Source organism: Heterocephalus glaber, unplaced genomic scaffold (assembly GCF_053883595.1).
Source record: "Heterocephalus glaber isolate CG9 unplaced genomic scaffold, H.glaber_assembly_v1.0 deba00001428, whole genome shotgun sequence".
Lineage (NCBI taxonomy): Eukaryota > Metazoa > Chordata > Mammalia > Rodentia > Bathyergidae > Heterocephalus > Heterocephalus glaber.
In genome coordinates, this window is record NW_028258293.1 from 4462904 (window position 1) to 4481534 (window position 18631).

Consider the following 18631-nt stretch of genomic DNA (forward strand, 5'->3'; position numbering starts at 1 on the left):
AGTAAAAGAGATCAAACTTAACAGTGCTTATAAAACACAGCTCCGATGGCCCAAAGCTAAATGACAGTAGTAGGATTGTTGAGTGCTCATCCCTGAACACCTTCCCCCTAGCCGCCTATTCTTCCCACCCACTGGGTTAATGAGGGAATGCAAATGTAGAGCTCTGTGGAACAGTGGGCACCTCAGGTTCAAGTCTGAGCACATGAACTAACGGACCGAAGTCGGCTATTCTAATGCATCGACTCCTTAGCTTGGGAAGTGGGTTTCCCGAACATACGCTGGAGCGCGTCTGTCGAAGTTCATCCCTCCGTCCCAGCCGCCACATCCGGGATACCGGCCCACCATAGCGAGCTTTCATTACCAGGTCAGTGGGAAGATTCTCAGAAATACACAACACCCGACAGTCAGCTCCTGCGATTTTCTAGGAAAGAAGTAGCCTTAACAAAATTGCCAACCTTCACGAGTGTCAGTCCTTTTCCAGACTTTAATTGTTCCCTCATGGACCCTAAATATGTTACAAGTTACTGTAAACGAGAGGATGCTTTCCAGGCCAGTATTCTGAACAAAGGTCCAGAGACCACTAGCCAGGGCCGACCCCCTTTCTTTTGTGCCTTTGTTGGATCCTACATAGGTGCCCATCACAACAGCTATACCTCCTTATGGCTCCTTTGTTTGTCTGCATTCTGCACATGCTCATATAAACGTGCACACACACAGTGTGTAAACCACAAGAGTAGGGCCTGCAGATTACCAATATCAGAATCCCAGGAAGGCAGTCATTGACATAAGTTACTTTCTTTGGCTCCATCCCGTACCAACTATATTAGGATTTCTGTGGAGAGAGAAAGTGAAACTCAGACAAAGAAGTCTGGTGACTGCCACCTGGAGCTCTTAGTTTCTCAAGATCAGGGAGTATGCCTTGGTAGCAAAAGAGGTATTTGGGGCCGAAGCAAGGACTTTGGGGATCTTCCTCATCACTCGGCCAGCATGCAGGCACGCACCCCCACCTACGCCAGGAAAGACCCCGAAACACTGCACTGTGTAAATGGAGCTCCTGGTGAGCAGAGTGTGCCCCTTCTCTTTCTCACTGTCTGAGAGGGGTCTTCAAGCAAGAATGAAAACAAGGATGATAATAGAGTTGAGTTTCCAGACTGCGTACCACTCACTACCAAAACAAATCACAAAGAGTGGAGCTTCTGAATGTAGGAATAATGAAACTGCGTTTGTTTATTTTAATTTATTCATTAACTTTTTTACTTATTTGTTCATTTTCCATACAATAAATATTTCCTAAGCACCTATCATTCATGAGGTGCTGATTTAACAGCTAAGGATAAACAAGGACAAAGATCCCACCCTGCCCTTGTGTGGCATAAATTTGGCTCATTTATTCACTCACTCGCTCATTCTTTCATATTCATTCATTCACCCAGGAAGTTTACTAACATGCTACTTGGAAGGAACCAGATTGGGTACCATGAGGAATGTCAGACAAGCACTCCAGAGACCATGCACTCAGCAGCTTTCGACGGAGCAGGGGTCTTTGACACCAAAAGGGCTCACTCCAGCACTAGGCAAGACAGAGAATATGGAGCGAAAGAGTAAGATTGCTTCTAATTGAGCCTAACTGAAGAGAAGGGATTTGAGCAAAGCAAACTTTGACATTCAGGCAGGAAAAGAGTATTCATTTGCTGAAATACCTGGGATAAAAGCAAAGATGCCCATATTAGTTGAGAAAGTGTCCCAGTGTGGCACACAGGGAAAAGCATCTGAACAGACTGAAATGAAAAGTACCTGGCTAAAGATATGGTCTTAGGCAGCATCCCTACCTTCCACTCACTCATGCACTGATTCATGGAGAGTATTTATGGAGCACCCAAGAGTGTCAAGCTGGCATACTAGGTGAGTATACATCAGGGAGATCTGGTATCTATGCTTGGAGAACTCAGAGAACGAGAGAGAAATGGTGTGGGCGTAGCGTGTGTGCTTCCTCCTCTGTGTCCCAAGCCATAGCTGAAATCACTGTGTAACACAGGACCCTTTTCTGCTGATCCTCTGCCCCATCTCTGGATGCTTTAAAACATGGTATTTTTGGAAACATAGTGTTTCCAAAAGTGAAGATTCTATTTTAAGAGATGTATAAGTCTCAGCTTTACCAGGGAAGCCACCCTGGATCTGTCAACTGCCTTCTGCCCTGGGAGCTGACCACAGATGTATGAATACTGATGCACTGGGCTTAGTTCAGCTCTTCAAAATCTTGAACCAATCCACAGACTCATGAGAAATCATATATTGTTGTTATTTTAAGTCTCTAAGTTTGGGGGTGACCCATGTCACACAATAGCACACTTACAAAGAATTTAGTAATGGACTTGAGTTCTAGTGTAATTAAACTTAGAAGATACAACAGCAGCTTTGGGTCAGGGCAGCCAGCAGACACCTGGGGTAATGGTGAGGAAACAGTTAGAGAAATGGCTCCATTTCACGCAGTGCAAAGCCACCAGTAAAACTCACTGGTCATAACTAAGAAGATACAAAATATACTCATGAGCTTTGGGTATGAGCAAAAAGATTTCCAGACAGAATGTTGAAAGTGCCGGCCAGTTCTTTGTGGCTATATTTGATATAGTTCTATAAGAAGGAGAAAATTAAAAAAAAACAACAACTATGCAATTTGCAAGCAGAACATAGAGAAAAAATAGAGCTTTATGATTTTCTGGGGGAGAACATAAAACTATTTTCACCTCTAGTCCCAATTGGGGAGCAAAACATCTGTAAAAAGCACAGCTTTGGGACAAAGACTCATCACAAACGTGGCTGTGAGACCCATTATCAAGGTGTTGGAAAGAATGAAGGCAGGACCCAGTGGCACTTCTCTCTGTGAAAAAGGGCTTACAAGGGTTAAAAACTGCGTGGCTTTTAACTCGCGGAGCAGAATCAAATCCCATGCAAGGAAATCCACATGTAAATTCCATTGGACTGGCAACGTCTCTGCTAGCCTACGCTTTAAAAAAATGAGACTGGAGAAAAAGATCTCAAACTTGTAAAAAGACCTTTGTGCCCCCAGCTTTCTAAAGGCAACAAGCAGGAGTGTTTTTTGGGACTCTCTCCTGACGTGGTCAGGGACAGTGGAAAAGAAGCCAGTGTGCAGAGGCAAGAGCCGAGGAGAATCAGGGATGGGGTAGTGTTCCCAGAGGGCAGGACTAGTCACTGGGGACACCGCCCGTCTCCAGTCATCATGGGCAGCACCCACCCAGGAGGCCAGAGCCCCTGCGCACTGTGACTCTGTGCACTTTCTGCTCCTCCCTGCTCCAAATGTGGACATCAATGCGGGTTCTCATTTCATCACTGGGCTCTGTGTGGGTTTGGGGCACAGGGCCTCCCCCAACCTATAACTTTCTGGATCAAGAGGAGCCTGATATGGATCTGATGGAGATCACAATGTCGTAGACTTCACCCACGATGCCACGGGCTGAAGAGAGTTTGAAGGTGCTGGAGGAGAGGAAAATTATTTTGCATGTGGCACCATGTTGGTATTTGTGCCCAGAAAGCAGACTGTGCTAAGTATTTGCATTAGTGGCCTGAGGTTTTCATGTTCTCTGTAACCCGGGCCTTTGCTAATGTGCTCCCCTTCTGCTTCTGGGTGTAACTATGTGATTTATTTTGGCCAACAGGAACTATTTGACCCTGGCAGAGGCTAGAAAATGTGCTCGTGTATGCCTGCATTCTCCCCCCGGCCCCCAGGACTCCTGTGAGGGCAACCTGAGACACAGAGGATCCCGGCTTTCCTCGCTGATCCTCTATCTGAGCAGCCTAGGCCCCATCAACTTGCCAGCTGACCGTGGGCATCTGAGAGCCCAGCAGAGTGGGCTAGGCCTGGCTTGGAGCAGAAGAACTTCTCAACCGCTCTCTAGACCTGTGAGAAATTCTGACCACTAAGTGTGGGGTAGTATGTTACACGGCAAGAGCAAACTGATACAGTGGCATGTGGGATGGAATATATCCACTTGGGATGAGAAGCTCCTTTTAACATTTGAGACAAATTTGAAGGACATTCACTTTGGAAAGTCATACCCTAGTTAACTGATTCATCTTTTTAATGAGATCCACAAAATCTCAGCCAGATGGACATCTATGAATGTATAAAAATAGCAGAGAGGCTACCACCAATATGAGAATTTAACAAGTCAACATCTGAATCATTGAAAACAGCTTTGGTTGGAGGTGTGATTCTTCTATCACGACCCAGCTCCACCTCTTCACTGCAGAATCATGCCCAAGGAGACCATCCATTAGTCAGGAAGATGTCTAGTTAATTACATTCTGTAACTAGATAATGATTCCATTTTTAAAATTGCACTTTAGAGGCATGGGAGATTCTCAGGGGGATTGGAGAAGATAAGAGCAACCTGTGAGATGTAAGAAAGACAAACTGCCTGGGTGAGGCTGTGGGTGGGAGTGTGAAAATGAAGCCTCACATGTGACCAGACCTATTCATTAATTTGCTTTAAAATTTCAGTGGCTCCTCATCAACATTGCAATGTCCGTACTGAGACCCATGAAGGACCAAGTCATTAAAAATCTTCTACAACATCATCATCACCACCACCACCACAAAAGTTAATGTGTATTGAATGCTTATTTTTTTAGGCCAAGAAGTATATTAATTTGTCTTCATTAATTGTCTGGTTTATTCTTTAGGACAATTCTAGAAAATACAATCCTCAATTTACAATAAGAAACTCAAATCACTTCTGCCCGAACTTGCTCCAGTCGGTCAGCTGTAGCACAATGGAGCCAGGGTTAAACTGAGCTCTGCCTCTGACTTCAAAGCTCCCGTCCTTAAAGGCAATTCCATTCTGCCTCTATTCTTGGGAACGTATTAGCTCTCTCTTGTCAACAAAGTTTTGTCATGGTCGATTCAATACATATCTTCTGAATGAACCCATGAATGATGATGAGGCAATGAATAAAAGAATAAGTGAATAAAAAATGAATAAAACACTAACAGTGCCCGTGGCAGATCCAACAAAACCGAGATAAGGATGCGAAGAGGGGCTAGGAAGACTCTGGGCATTGTGCCATTAAGAAAATTATGATTGCTCTTTGTGTTCTGGAAATCACAAGATGAAATTGTAGGAGAAAAGTACACGAATACCACTTTTGGCATCCTGGGTATAAAGGAGAGTAGGTTATTTATACAGACAATAATTACTGTTGCATAGCTAGAGGCAGAGGGAAAGGTGACGAAAGTGAGGCAGGACTCTGGAAACTCACCGCTGAGAGATAACGCTTCACCGGGTTGTGGTCAAACATGGGAGTGCTGCCCTCTTCCCAGGTGCGCTGTTTCCCTACTCATTGACCCTTATTAGCAGGAACACTGAGAATCCGTTGATTCCATCCTCACTCCCTGGGCCAGGCCCCTCTAGTGTGTTCCATAATGTACCCCCACAGCAATCATTTTCCTTCACCAAGATGAAGATCATCCTGCTGGGAAATGGTGGAAGGGTCCAGGCGTAGATCTTACACTGAGTCTCTTTCTCAATTTCCTATATCAAGCAAACAGAGCTGCCAGACAACTGACTGAAAGAGAGAATTCCCTCTCTTGCCTTTGACTGACAATGTTGAGAAAGAAACTCCTCTCTCCTCCGGCCACATTACATTTCCAAAAAGAGAAGAGAGGAATACACATGAATGATCATCATGGCTGTGTTTACCTACCAGGCTCAGCTGAATGATCAAGCCAGTAATTTATTGGTGCTTTTACTCAAGTACAGTACTTAAAAAGAAACAAATACAGCCAACTTTGATTACACCACCATGCATCATGAAGACAAGGTGAGAGAGAAATAAAACAGCAGTGGGTTGTTTTTCTTTTTCAGCTCAGTGTCTATGCTTTTCCATCCTCAGTCACTATCCAAAACACATATTTTGCCCAGGTCAGACGATAGGGATTAACTAAGAATTTGTTGTCCTGTTATAATCCTTTGGATGGTACAAAAGGGTGTTCTTCAAGAGATGGACACCAAGTCACAGACGGGGTCTGGGTGGAAACTTGGAGTCCTTCCTGCACCGACAGTTACATACCCTGGTGTTTCTGGAAGGATTCCTCCATTCCTAATAGGGGCTGGGAAAGAGTCAAGAATCCTGTGATGAGCACCCTGTGGAGACACAATTTGCTTGTTGTTCAGGAAGCTGTTAGTCTGACTCTTTCTTGGAGAGCCAATATAGATTTTGCTGGACATAAGTGTTTATTTCTCCTCATTTAATGTGCTTACGTTTCAAAGTCCCAGCAATGTTCCAAGTCACTTCTGACTTTTAGCTTTCTTCGATTGTCATTTAAGGACTTGCATGCACTACATCCCCCTAAGACATGATAGTTTCTTAGTGATGCTCCAACTATAAAATAAAGCTGAGAAGAGAGAGTCAGGCATAGGGACTTGGTAGATGAAATGGGGTAGCACCGGAAATAGGAGGCAGACTCCCCTGTGTTGAAGACAGGCCGGCAGAACATGGCACATGTTCAGGAGACGGGCAGTCCTCCAGGGGGTCACAGCACAGGCAATGGCAGACAGGAAGAACACAGAGATGGCAATGGGTAATCTAGACCCAGGTACCATGAGCAGGTGGTCAGTGTCCGAGGTAGCATGGCCTCAGCAGGCCTGGCTTTAGGAGCAGGACATGGGAAGGCATCAGGATGTGGAGGAGGATCCTTTGGTGACAGACTCCTGCCCCAGGGACCCAGTTCTCTCTTTCGGTGTGCTCCCTGGGGGCAAAAGTGATGAATGGAGGTCCTGAAAGTAAAGGATGGAGATGAAAGGCAAAGGACAACTTGCTCAAAGCCCCAGAGGCAGGAAGTCCTGATTCTCTCCAGTTACTGAAGGAAGCTCTGCGATGTGTGCAGGACAACAGCACATGAGGGGGGGAGAGGAGGCAGTGAGAGACATCACTGGAGAAGTGAGCAGAGGCCCAGCCATGATTACCAGGGCCACGGAGCCATGTTCAGGGGTCTGCACTCAGGGCAAGGCTAGGAGAAGGTCTGAAGAAGTGAGCGACATCACCACTTGTGCATTTGGGAACATGCTCTCGCTTTTATGGGGAAAGAATGGACAGCTGGGTGAACGCACAGATGCGGGCTGGAGTCACGACGATGGGTAGGAACCCAGCTCTTCCTCTTCCTCCTTCGTGAACAAGCTCAGGCTGAACTGCTCCTGCAGCCCATCGACCCCTCAGCCCCCAAGGAGAGCCCAGGCCCAGGGGAGAATGTGAGGGGGTGAGTCTACCAGCAGGAATACGATCACAGGGGCAAGGACTGGTTTTCATTTCACGGTGGTTTCTTTTCATGCTCCGCATGGCTTCTCATGTTTGCATCTCAGCCAGTCAGCCTCCACTGGCCTCTGAGACAACATGCCCAGCTTTGATAGCTCTGGCAAGTCGTCTACAAGCCCGCTGCTATAGTAACTGTAAACATGTGTTTTCTGTCTTTCCCGCCCCTCCACAGTGCCACAGGCAGTGGCTCAGTACACAGGAGAAGGGGCACAGAGGGGGTCTGCAATGTTCAGTGTAATCACAGCCACACAAAAGGCCTTGGCCTTCAGTGATAAATCATACCTTCCACATCTGTCAGGGCAGGAAGGCAAAGGGGCACTTCTCAGCTCTGTCCTGGCACCAACAAAGCCCATCTGCAGCACAGGGTGGCAGGGGTCACTTCTTTCATCGGCACACAGATTTTAACAATCCAGGTGCTCACAGGATATAAGTCTGTAACTGACAAGAAAGAGACACCATTGAAGAGGCTTTCTAATGCTTTCCTGAGAAAGGTTATGTCTGGAAAACTCACGGCATTCAACTCATGCCCTTCTTGGCTTCCCTCCCACCTGCATTTGTCCATTTCCCATGGGCACATGCCTCACCTACCCTTTTACCCTATGCCATCCTCGATGCTCAGAACTAAATGGGAGGGGGGTTGAAAGAGTGACCTACCTTGGGTACCAGTAGGACAAACAGTGATGATTTCAGATCTTTTCCCCAAGACCATGCAGCCTAGAAAAAGAAAGGAAAAATGTTTAGGAAAACAAAGGCTAGACATTTTGACTTCATCTCCTTAACAGCAAGTTGAGATGATTTATTAAACCAGCCTTGTTATCAAGGCCAGTTTAAGACATTTTTATAATCATTACATCTGCAAAAATGATAAAATATTAATGTTACACTAGAATGACAGATGCACATGCCAGCATGGAGAACATCCTGAGCAGTATAAAGGCCTCTAAAAATGGATAGTGTTATGGCCAGGTTTTTCATTAGCCCCGTCTAGCTATGACATCCCACCTCTAGTCAATATTCTGTTATCCATGTTCAAAACAGACCCAATCAAAAGAACCACCTACTCTGCAGGAAACCCAGTAATCTAGCAACCTCACTTTCCTGAGACATAAAGAAAGAAAGCAAAGTGGGCCACTGATCAGGCAAGGTGATACTGTAGAGCTCATGCCCTTTTTCCACAGGAGAACTCCCGGGGCTCGCATTTGGAGTCAATTTACTTGTATTTTAGGCACAACTTTAACAAGCATGATTGTCTGGTTTCCCAGTTCAAGGAATCCCAGAGATAGCAGGTCATCAGAGAGACACACTCTGCCAATATCAAAAAGTGACAGCTGGCAGCCTGAGAGTAGATGAAGAGAACAGAAAAACTCTGAAAAGTTGATGCCAGGACTCCAAACTGGATCTCCCACAGGTTCAAACAGAGAGCCTGTAGTCACAGGCTCTATTAAAGCCCGTTAGAATAATTTATGATTGAGTCATCAGGACAAGATCAAATTAGAATGTTCTATTTAATAAAGCAGGGAAGTATATATACATTTTCAAAGATGTTCACCAAAAATAGACTAAATGAAGCTATTTTTATATATGTGAACTTTGTAACCAGAACAACTCATTTCCTTAATGTTCCAGATAGATAGTTGACATTTTACTGTACATTGGTTATGTTCCAATTTTAATCCCAAACCACCTGCCCCTCACTGGCCAGGAAGTCACACTCAGGAAACACAAAATCATTATGCTAATACTAGTCTAAGCCTAACAGAATTAGGTAGGTACATTGTCCCCCCAACACCACACACACACACACAAAATCCAACCACAAAGCTCTGACTTCAGAGTTATCTGTATTGCTGCTTGTTGCCAATTGGAGGTAATGTATGTAAAGACAATTCAGAAGATATCCTCCTATTCTAACAGTCTGAGTTTTTGTGTGATTTTATTATCTTTGAATCCTTTGAGTCAGATTCTCAAGAAATTAAATTATTGTCACTCAATTGTATTGAACTCTTGAACCCAAAAGAAGAAGACAATAAATGGACAGGGGCCTAGAAGGTGAAACAAAAATTTCCATAAGTGATTTTTATGGTTTAGATTTAAAATGTCCCCCCAAAGTCACAGGTATTCAGAGGTGGCACTTTTGGAGGGTGAATGGATCATGGAGGTGCTGTATACATCAGTGGACTCATCCACTGATGATTCATGGCTGAATGTGCTGTTAGGAAGTGGGGACCTGACCTGGAATGGTGTGTTCCTATCCAGCTCCTCCCTTCTACCTCTGCTTCCTGACCACCATGAGGTGAGCAGCTTTCCTCAGGCATGCCTTTCCACTATCCTGTTTCTGCCTTGGAGCCCACTAACCATGGACTTAACTTAACCCCATCCCCAAACTGTGAACCAATTAAATTTTCCTTTAGTAGCACTGAAAAGAAGATAAGTATTTTGCATGAGGACAAAAGGAAAGATGCCTAGAAGACATTTAAGGAAATAGCCAGGGCCCACCCATTATACACTCAAGAGTGTAAAAGGTTAAACACTTCTGAAAGACTTTAACAGAAAATTCTAGGGTACTGTGCTCATTCAGGACCACCTAAAGAAGTCTTTTCCTAAGTTCAGCAATCCAGACCCTCAAAGGCCTCTGCAGCCATAGTCAAAGCGGGCCATGCTGCTACGTGAGCTGGTGGCAGGCCCTAGCATCATCCACATGGTGCTAGCTTTCAGGCATGCAGAATGCAAAAGGTGGGGGGAGGGGGGGCAGGGTCAGATTCCATCCAGATTTCAATGGTAGACCTGGGAGGCAAAACAATGTGCATCTAAGAAAGAAATGCATGGAGCTATGACAGTAAATCCAAAAGTGCAGTGGAGACCCCAGGAAGTTGTAGACGCTAGGAATGTGGATCATCTGCTGGAGAAAGCTACAGGCAGTGAGCAGAGCCATCCCATGAGAAAGGATGTGTAGGCTGCAACTAGCAAGGCCATAGGGACAGAGCTACACATGAGCCCTTTATAGTTCACTTCTAGCCAAAACCGATCCTTGGTGCTAGACATGGAGCTGTAGGATATAATATTTGCTATGTCAGGTTTCAGTCTTGATTTGGTCCCATTCAATTCTATTCTCCCTTTTACCCTTTTGGAATGAAAAGTTTACCCTATGCCATTGTATGTTGGAAGTATTTAACTTTCTTTTTGATTTTTATAGGAGCACTCAGGTAAGAGTTTGCCTTGAGTCTCAAAAGAAGCTTTGGACTTGAATGTTTCAGCCATGCTGGAACTGTTTGGGATCTGGTAACTTAGGGATAGACTAAATGCATTTTGAGAATGAAGTGGACATGTGCATTTTAAGGGCCAAAATATAGAAAGATCACCAAAAACCCAATCAATAAATGTGGAAATGTATTGAACAGACACTTCTCAAAAGAAGTTCAAATTTTCAGTAGGTATACCAAAAAATGATCAACATCTTTAGTCATCGAAGAAACACAAATGAAAACTACACTGAAATTTCATCTTATGCTAGTTAGAATGACTGTCATCAGAAATACAAAAACAAAAAACAGAAAAAAACAACCTAATAAGTGCCAGTGAAGGAGAAAGAACTCTTCTACACTGCTGATGGGAATTTAAGTTAGTTTAGCCATTATGGAAATCAGCATGGAGGTTCCTAAAAAACTAAAAATAGAGATACCACTTCATACAGATATAATACTTCTCAGTATATTCCCAAAAGAAATAATCAGCACACTGTAGAGCCACCGGCATACCTGTGTTTATAGCAATGCAATCACAATAGTTAAGCTCTCAAAATGGCATAAGTGCCTAGCAACTGATAAATGGAGAAAGAAAATGCGGCATATATTCAGAAATAAGAATGAATTCATGTAATTCACAGAAAAATGCGTGGATGTAAAGACTATCATTTTAAGTGGAATAAGCCAGACTTCAGAAGACAAATATTGCATGTTTTCTCTCACATTGAGAACTTTGAAAAAAATGTAAAAAGGGACATGATGTGAAAATAGAAGGAAGCCTATGAGAGAAGAAGAAGACTGGGAGGAGGAAAGAACAGGAAATGATCCCAGTGTGTCCCATGTACGTACAAACATGTCAAAGTGAAACCCACTCATCTGTAAAACTAATAGGCACTAATAAAAATAAATAAATTTCAAAAAAACCCTCCATTGGAAAATGGTGATTATCATTTTGGATCACACTTTATTTGGCAAAGTAACTCACAGGCTGAAGCCTGACTTGTAAGAGGATAGGCATTGTACTCTTGTGGGAAGGACTTCAAATACTAAGTGCTGGGACCCAACATCGCAGACAGTGCGGCATGGATGACAAGCTTCTATCACAGACTTGGGCCCTGTTCATAGTGTGGTGAGTGCTTCTCAAACTTGGGCATACCTAAGAATCATGGGAAGGGCTTTTTATTAAAACTCCTGTTGTTTATTAAAACTCCTGTTCAGATTACTGAATTAAGATGCCTCTTTCAGGAACAAAGACAGGAGGGACTTCCTGGCAGGCACAGTTGGAACTGGAGACGCGGTTCTCATATATACCAATTCTGCCACTATAAACAAGCCACTTCAAACCTTGTTGAACCTAGTTTCTCACCTGAGTGTCAGATGAGATAATGTGTGTACGTATACTTCACTGAAAGCACTATGCAAATGTAGCATTGCCATTTCTAATCCTAGAACTGAAGGAAAGAGCTAACAATGGCTGCCTCCTTGGGTACATTCCCCTTAGGTACATTCCCAGTCATATAGGCTCAGATACCTTTTCTTTTATTTGCTTCAAAAACCTCTGCCCCAATCATTTCCCCATAGAAAAGCAATTCTGCTCTCCCGACTTAAGACTCCATTAGGAAATATTTCTAGAAAGTCATCCAAATGTTTCCATTTTGGTACTTCAAATTCTCAGTCCTTATGCTACAGGAAATCATTTTCTCCCTTGCTTGCTATCAAAACCCTTGAAGAACCTATCAAGGATTACTTTGTCATACTCACCGAACTCAGGGATTTAGTCACACACTTTATCCACTTCAGGACATATTCATTTTCTTGAGTATCCAGTAACATGATTCCCAACATTAGGGAAAGGGATTCAAGCATTTAAGTTCCTCTTGATTTTCTGAATCTTAAGGAATCTTCTAAAGCTAGTCCTATAGCAATACAAGCTTCAAGTAGCTTTCACAGCATGAGCTATTTTGTTTTCATTATGTTTTCAGATTAAGAAACTATTACAATAGTAGTCTATGCTACCAGGAAGATGAGCTTTCTGTGGCTTATAAACTTGGAAAATTGAACATTTAAGTCATTTTGATGGCATCTTTCCATTAAAGGCTTAAAAATCCATAATGATACAAGCAAGGGCTACATTAGATGATTTCTATTTTAAAAATAGTTTTCTAGTTTTCAGTGGTCTCTACCAGGTGGTTCTGTGAGGTTCTCAAAAATAAGAAGTAAAATGATTAGGATTGTAGAACCATTGAAACATGTTATTAAATAGTTGAAAGGACACAGAACCGCTGAGAAAATTCCTGAAACTTGAGAGATAATCTGTGAAGCTAGAGGCGCTGGGGTGGAAGCTTGAGCATGTCTACTCTGTTGCTTACTCTTCTGCAAACTGGTTTTCCAGGATTCTAGATCAGCTGTCTCTGGCTGAATTTTGACCGAAGAAGATGCAGCCAAGAGGTTGAACAGGGTGAGAAAGAAGCCAAGGCATTTCCCGTGGCTCCCAGAGAGCACATTCTCTATGGCTGCAGCTCATTGGTTTCTTTCACTGCCTGAAAAGTTTTTCTTAGTTTCAGCTTCTAGTAAATGACCCCTGCCCCTGGTCAGCAATGCTATCTACACCTTTTATCTTTTCACCCTATGGGGGAGGGTTCTTGGTGTTTTAGATTATCTGACCATCCACTCTTTAAGGGTTCTCACCTGCTCCATCAACCAATGTAGTAATTTTCCTAAGTTAGATTTTCCTAAATTAAATTCTCTCTACTGAAAGTCTTCATGTGGTTTCTGCTTTCCTGGATAAATTCTGATTGGTAATATTGAAACCACTAGTGCACCTCGTCACATGGGCACCACGTGAAATGGAACTAAATTACGGAAATCGATCCTTGCAAGAAGCCTAGATTCAAGGACCAAGACACAGAATATAAATATGGAGATGGACTGTTTTTCTCCAGGTGAAAAAAATTCAAGTGCACAGTGAATGAGCCAACAGTCACTGAACTATTTAAAATTCTGATCATGGGACAGGAGATTTATCATATAACATGTACAACATTAAGATATTCATTAATTTGGTTCCGTCTCAGCACTGCAAGAAAAAAATTTATTAAAACAGCTCAGGAATACATCTGAAAACATTAAGTCTGGCTTGCCAAATAAAGTCTAACCATCACGGAAAAGCTCGCCTGCATTTTAATAACTCTCTTTCAGTCATTGATGTACCTCCTGTGTTGTGCCGGGCACTCTTCCAGGCCCTGGAAGTGCACCCCTGAGTGAGGAAGAAAACCAGCCTTTGCTAGCCATGACTATTCAAATTTGAGATCCATTTTGTCCTTTTAGTTCAATAAGGGTGCTTTTTATGAGGAGAGACTATAGTGTAGATTTGCATATATATTATTTTGTACTACCTGTAAAAATATCACATTGGAAGCTAATATACAACTTTTTAAATGTTTTTTAATGTGTAAATGTGTCTTTCCAAAATCAGTTTGTAGAAACGTCTTAGTTTAAAAGTTTAGCTGTCAAGGGCCAGGGAGTTAGCTCAGCGGTTTCGCTGCCTGCTGTGCAAGCACAAGGACCCGAGTTCGATCCCTGGTACCAAAAAAAAAAAGTTTAGCTGTTAAAAAAAAAAAGATTTTACGCAGTCCTAGGGAAGGAATGTTATCTCCTTCATGAAGCCTGAAATTTTGTGAGGAAGTATGAATGGTAACATGGTGGCAAAGAAGGCAAAAGTTTGATGATCTCCATTTGAAAAAAATAAATAAGAGGGCTAAATGAGCCCACATGAAAATTGATGTCCTTTTCCAGTTTGAGTCAAAGATGGAAAATCCCTTATTTAATAATATGTTTGTCTTAAACACATAATTATTATAAAACTTTTTAAAGGTACATTCAAATATAAAAGGTTAGTTTTCTCAGAAATAAATGCTAGTACATTTAAAAATATTTCCTTTGGGTTTTAATATGTATGAACACATGTACGTGTTTGTGTATGTGCATGAGAATAGTATGTATACTATGATATCCTCAATATGATGTCACATCTTACATGTGCCACTAAAAATATCACATAAGCTTTTCCACATCATTAAATTATCTTGGAAAAATGTGATTTTGGTAGCTGAGTAATATTTTAGATGACACTTTGCTTATCTATTTCCCTATTAGTAGAGATTCTATGGCTTCCAAATTTTTGTTTTCATATGGAAACTTAAACATGATTCCCATATATGATTGCTTCATCACAATGCTTTTAAGAAGTGGAAATGGTGAATGAAGGTCGTGAGGAGAAGTAACCTGGCAAGACATCCAGCCAGTCCTGTGCAGAAAGAGAAGCTGGCTCTGGCTAGCATGGTTGTGTAACTGCTCAGAGAGGAGGGCGTGCCAAAGCCACACCCCTTCACCAGATAGTTGCTCTGTCTTCTGACAGTCACTGCAAATGGGAGCTTAGCCCCACAGAGCCAGAGCCTCCTTACCATAGGCAGCTGCAGAACCTGGCTATGTGGGCCTCTCACAAGTACTAGCAAGCAAATGTATTCTCAGATGGAGTGAGTCTGGCAAACACAGTCAAATAAGATTTGTTGCTGCTCTGAAATTGTAAATAAGGACTAAAAGGTATACTAGATAATGTGTAGAGAGACTATGTAAAGGTGCAAATTTCCAATGATGAATGTCATTATATTGTATACCTAAAATGTACCAATGATTAGAATGAACAATCGATACTGCAAAATAGGAAGAAAAGGTCCAAAGGGGTAGGGGTAGTGGGAGGGGCAGGGGAAAGGAAAGAAGGTGAAGGAAAAATGCTGAGAAATGGAAAAAATGCAAATAAAGTCTTTGTAAATAGGGAAGGGTGGAGGGGGTGAAGGGAGGGCTAGGAATGGGGAAAAAATAAGAACCAAGATGCATCATGTAAAGGTACAAGTTCCCAATGAGAAACGTAATTGTGTTGTATACCTATAACGTACCAATAAAAGAATTTAATAAAGTGCAAAAATAAAAATAAAAAATAAATAAATAAAAATAAATAAATAAAATTTTACTGTTACACACACACATAAAAAAAAGATAATGTGAAATAGGAAGAAAAGGGGCAAAAGGGAAGGAAGTGGGAGGGGTAGGGGAAAGGAAAGAAGGGAATGCAATTAATATGAGAAAATGGAAACAAAGTCTTTGTAAATAGAGAGGGATGGAGGGGTTGAAGGGAGGGCAGAGGAAGGGGGAAAAATAAGAACCAAGAGAGATTATGTAAAGGTGCAAATTTCCAATGATGAATGTCACTATATGGTATACCTAAAATGTACCAATAAAATTCATTTTTTTAAAAAGATTTGTTGCTGCTATGTTTTACTGTAGGTCTCCCAAAAGCCTTTAATGTTCTTACATGTTTTTAACACAGCAAAAGGAGAATATTACATGGAATGTTTCCCAGACTTCTTTGACCACAAAGTCTTTTGTGCTCTAAGTATCTTGAGAAAAAAAATGGAACAGATTGGGCAAAATTACTCTGAAAGAGCTGAGAAAAAATAAATTGTGTTTAAGCCCAAATGGGAAAATTTATGTCAGAGTAAGATAAATCAAATTTAATGGTCATAAGGCAAGTATTGCATATCTTGAAATTCTTGCCATTAACTGAAATTTCTTATATAGCTTCTCAATAGCTCTGTGAGAACCCTACTCCTCTCTTAGGGATACATAGCTCTATATAAAAGCAGTACTTGAAGCCAGGCATTGAGCCGCACATCTGTATTCCCAAACCTCTAGGAGGCTGATTTGGAGGATGGCAGTGTTCAAGCCCAGTGTGGGTAACTTAGTAAGACCCTGTCTCAAAATAAAATAAAAAGGCTGGAATGTAACTCAATGGTACAGCGCTTGCTTAGCATGCATGAGACTCCAGTGTTCAATTCCCAGTAATGTTAAAAAAACAAAGTAATGTTTACTGGAATGAGAATTGTCTCTTACTGTGACATGCTTTTGTGAAGGTCCCATAAAACAGTGAAAAAGTCTCAGCCTATGACTTAGGACAGAGTGGTGGGCTTTGACACTACCTAGCTTGGTGAGCTTAGAAAATTAGCTTAGGCTCCATAAGCTTCATTCACACATTGTGTAATGAATGTTTGTTCAACAAATGACTGAAGCTAGACATTCGTAAGTTTTCAATCGTTCGCACATGGTATCATTCATGGACTTCAGAAGACTTCACCAGGTCCATAACTGACCTTCCACATCCTAAACTCTGATGAAATCAGAATCTGTACTTAAGTAGCAATGCTCTTCTGCCCAGACCTAAATCAAGAGGAAGACAATTTTTTGACACAGCAGACCATTCCTTCCTTTTTTATTTCCTTAAACTCTTACGATTGGAAAAGTTTATCATTCCAGAAACATTAAGTGACTTGGAAAGCATTATTTATTTGTTTTCTTCCCAATATATACTATTAGTGCCTATTAATTTTATAAAATATTAAGTCTCAATGTAATATTTTCATACACGTATATATATATGTGATCATCCCCATCCATCCTTACACCCCATCCCCTTTATTCCCTTAAGAGGATGACAAATTGTTAGTCCACTTCCTACCAACAATTCAAAAATAAGTGTATTTTTGTCCTGTCTTTTCCCTGGACAGAATTGTGTGCCCTAGGGAAGAGGGACTTTGCTCACCTACTTTGTCTACAATGTCTCTGAAGTTCAGGTTGGTCTGTGATTTGCTTCTCTTCCACAACAGAGATGTTTAACTCAGGTAACTAAGCTTCCAGGGGCCTGGGATGGTGTGCATGTTGGCATACCCCTCAAGTTCATGCTGAACTCAGTCCCTAATGTGACAGGGTAGGGAAGCAAGACTTTGAGGAGGTGACCCGGTCCCAGGCAGAGCCCCTCATCAGAGAGGTCCTGGAGAGCTGCCTGCTCCTCTCACCATGTGAGGATGCAGCAAGGTGTTGTCTAGGAAGCAGGACAGGGGCCCCCGCCAGTGTCCATGTCCACCAGAGCCTCCATATTGGACCTTCCAGCCTCCAGAACCAGAAGAAGGAATGCTCCCCAGTTTAGGATATTTTCATCCAGGCCCAAACACACAGAAGAGACATTGTGTGCAGCATTTTCTTTTTATGTGGGTCTAGGCTTTTTGTGTGTGGACAGACCGCACAAATTTCAATAGGTGTTCAAATGACATTTTAATATCTGCCAAAAAAAGTTTAAAAATTCTGCTTATAGATTTCTGAGGGTATTGAAAAGGCACACACAAAACAAAACAAGCTACGGACTAAGTCTTGAATTTAAAACTGCGGTCTAAATTATGGCTACAGTAACTGCAAAATGTTGAGGATGAGGAGATGGGAAAGAGGAAGAGAAGAGAAACACCAACTTAGAGGCATTGTCTGCCACGGCATAAAAGTAATAGGAAAACTGTCCCACTGATGTGTTATAACAACAGCCATTAACCAGACAGAAGCGCCATCACTGGCAAAAGCATGAGGTAAACATACCCATTGCTAGTCATATCACTGGAGTCTTAAAAAGAAGCATTTCCATGGAGGTGTCCTGTGTCATGGACATCCGTGACAGTGCATTGTGACTGGTGGTTTATGGAAAGGAATCCTAGGAAACCTGTGCACAGGGTACCTGGGTAGTCTTTAATCTAATCCTGGCTGATTTCGGTCATGTAATGTCTTCTGCATGCTTCTGAGCTCAAGGCCCCGAGTTACTAACCCCATTCTAGAGTCAAACCCACGTTTACCTGCATATGACACAGGACACGTCTGTGTGACTCTGATATCACGAAAATGTTGATGATGATGATAGCTGCTAGCTGATACCAATCCAGTGTTTAGTGCATGCCTCATTTAAAGCTGTTGAGGCAGTTACTGTTACTAACAAGTTTGTAGACAAGGACACTAAACTGTGGAAGGTTAAGTGATTCATCTTGGACCATAGAGCTGGCAAATAGCCAAACCACATTTATGTCCAGCATATTCCAAAGCTTACTATGTGATCTGGCTCTGAAGATATAATTCAGGAATGTGCTTTATGGTCCTCGTTTTTCCTTTTCCCATTTCTTCCATGTTGGTAC